The 3,122-nt window shown below is 39.1% G+C and overlaps 1 pseudogene; it reads left to right on the top strand.

The window, feature by feature from the left end:
• Nucleotides 1-2,474: 2,474 nt before the first annotated feature.
• On the top strand, nt 2,475-2,644 carry LOC102752348 (annotated as a pseudogene).
• Nucleotides 2,645-3,122: the final 478 nt, after the last annotated feature.

Here is a 3,122-nt window from a genome sequence, read left to right as displayed (position 1 = left end):
GCCACATAATATGGAAACAGAGAATAATATCTGAGAATTCTGGATCTGCTAAAACCATAATGAAGAAGGTGCTCCCTCGCTATCTTTAATAAAATACAGCAATGCTTCTTTGTCTGGAAAAATTTATCAAGAAATCCTTTCTTCCACCTTGGCCTTGGGGAAATCTAGAATAAGCTCTAAGATATGTCTTATTCAATGCTGTATCCCTTGAGTAGTTTGGCAAATGTAAGTTTCTCAGTAAATACTTATTTATTGAATGGATGAAACACAATTGGTTCTAATTCCAGGGAGTTTTCTAGCTACATGTATAAAATATTCTAAAATTTAAACCCACCTCTAATGATTCCAAAATTATTAAACCTGCCTTTATCGTTCAGTGTTGAATAACTTGGTTCCCCGAGTTAGGAGAAGCTTTGCTCATTTTAATTTACTTTTGAAATAGTATGCCGTGGAAGAAATCATCATGTGCACACTAGCTTCAACATGCTCAATAAACTGGCTTATTTGTCTCAGCTTTGCCTATCAGAAGGTCTGCTTTCTCTAGAGTTTTGGTCACTTTTCTATCTATTTCACCTTTGGTAGATTATGGCTGTCAGGTAATTGAAGCATTTCATTGAAGTTGTCAAAATTATGTGGATAGAGTTGTCTGTACTATCATCTTACTACCCTTTTAATGGTTGTGTGCTATAGAGTGATAGCTTCCATTTTGTTTTTCATATTGGTCATTTCTATCTCTACTAGTGATTTGTCAATATAAACGATCTTTTCCAAAAATGAGATTTGTGTTCATTGAGATTTTTATAATTTCATCTCTGTCCAATTTTATTGATCTGATCTTATTGTTTCCTTCCTTCTAATTACTTTGGAGTTAGTTTGCTCTTCTTCATCTCTCTGTAGATGGAAGCTTAGATTATTGATTTGAAATCTATTCTATTTTCTAATATAAGCATTTAATGCTATATGCTAGTTTTTACTCTAAGCACATCTTTAGATGAATTCTACAAATTTTAATATCTTGTATTTTCATTCTTGTTCAGTTCAAAATCTTTCTAATTTTCTTTGAGACTGCCTCTGTGACTCACTCATTAGCCTGAGTTGATAGATGGTGTTAGTTCTTCTATATCCTCACTGAGTTTCTGTCTACCAGTTTGACTTTTTTCTGAGAGATGGATGTATTAAACTATAATTTTGAATTCATCTATTTCTCTTTAAGTATTTCCTTCTTTCTCCCTTGTTAATTTGCTTTGCTTTGAAGTCTACTTTTTTCTGATCCTACTGTAGTTACTTTAGTCTCCTTTTCATTAATGGTTGCATAAAGTATCTTTTGCTACATGTCTTTTTTACTTTCAATATACCCATGCATTATATTTGAAGTGATTTCTTATAGATAGCATATAGTTGACTCATATTTTGTTTTTAATCATTTGTGACAATCCCTGTTTTTAAATTGATATGCTTAGAAAGCTTGTACTTACTGTAATTATTGATATATTCTATAGGTCTTCCATTTTATCATTTGTTGGATTGTGTTGGGTTGTCCCCTCTGTTTTTAATTCTATTTTTCTTTGGAGCACCACTCAGCTGACCAACGGGCACCAGACGCCAGGCTCATGGCTGGTGAGTGCAGCTGCGGCAGTGTGAGCCCCTCCTGACTGCAGCAGCACTACTGAGTGATAGCAGCAAGCATAGTAGGCCAGGGTGAGCATGAGTGGCATGGAGCCCGGCCCCAGTTCTGGCTGCTCCCTGGCCGCCTGTCACTTGGCACACTGCCAGTGCTACATCCTTCGGGGCATGTCTGACCACCAGTTTAGGCCCAATCCCTGCAGGCCAGTCAGACATCCTCTGAGGGGTCCTGGATTGAAAGAGGGTGCAGGCCGGGCTGAGGGACATCCCTCTTCCCCCGACCACCACCTCCCCCACCCAGTGCAAGAATTTTGTGAATTGGGCATCTAGTTTACTTATATTTTCACAGGCTATTTAAAATGAATATTTCCTGCCTCAAACTCAATATAGAAAACTTACCACCATATAGGTTCTTGACTTTCCTCCTTTTATGATGTGGTTGTCATGTGTATTACATCTTATATACATTAAGATAAAAATACTATGCAATGTTTGAATTTATGCTTTCAGCCATCATATATATTCTAAAGAACTTAAAGAGAAAAAATATATTAAGCACATATTCTTCAATTCTGTTACTCTTCCTTCATTTCTGAAGTTCAAAAGTTTCCCTCTGATATGACCTCCCTGTTTATTAACAACTTCCTTTTGCATTTGTCTTAGGGCGGGTGTGCTGATGGTGAATTGTCTTAGTTTTACTTCTAAAAGTTATTTCCACTGGTTGTAGAACACTGTGGACAGTTGTTTTCTTTAAAACCGATGTGCTGAGTGAGGTGCCTGAACATTCAGTGAACTTCCAAAGTTGTTGGCTGTGTGGGTGGAGCAGCCTGAGACATTGGTCCTGCAGCGAGATGCTCCAAAGCCTCATTAAAAAAGTTTGGGTCCCCATGAATCCCTCCTCAGGTTTACCAGGAGATCTGGGTAAGAATGGGACTGATGGGCTTCTTTGTTTATAAAATAAGATAAAAGGAATAGAACTTTGAAAGCTTGGAGTCCTGCACCTGTTTATGGTCACCACTGACCAGCTGAACCTGGAGTGCACAGCAGGTGGAGCATCAGCCTAGCTGTAAATTTCAGCTCAGTTAGATGGAAACATGGGACATGCCACATATTAGAGAAGTACCATTTCCTTCGTGGCACCCTATCTAATAATAGACAAACATGGTAATTAACCGTAACTCCGACACATTTCCCATTGGCTAATCAGGGAGATATGCAAATTAACTGCCAACCAAGATGGAAGCCGGCAGCCAGGCAGCTGCAGTGAACAGGAGACGTGCTTGCTCCAGTGATGGAGGAAGCCAAGGTTCCCTGCCTGCCGCTGCCGGCCTCTGACCTGCACTCTAAGAAACAATGTTGCAATTATAGAAGCTAAACAAACCCCAGAAACATGCTTTCAGCCAGCCGGGCCTCAGAGCTGGAGCTGCAATAGTGTTTCAATTATAGAAGCCAAACAAACCCAGATACCTGCTTTCAGCAGCCGAGGTCTCAGAGCTAAA

Source organism: Myotis davidii, unplaced genomic scaffold (genome assembly GCF_000327345.1).
Source record: "Myotis davidii unplaced genomic scaffold, ASM32734v1 scaffold35, whole genome shotgun sequence".
Taxonomy (NCBI): Eukaryota; Metazoa; Chordata; class Mammalia; order Chiroptera; family Vespertilionidae; genus Myotis; species Myotis davidii.
Note: the sequence above shows the minus strand (reverse complement) of the source record. Positions and strands in the feature narration are given on the sequence as shown.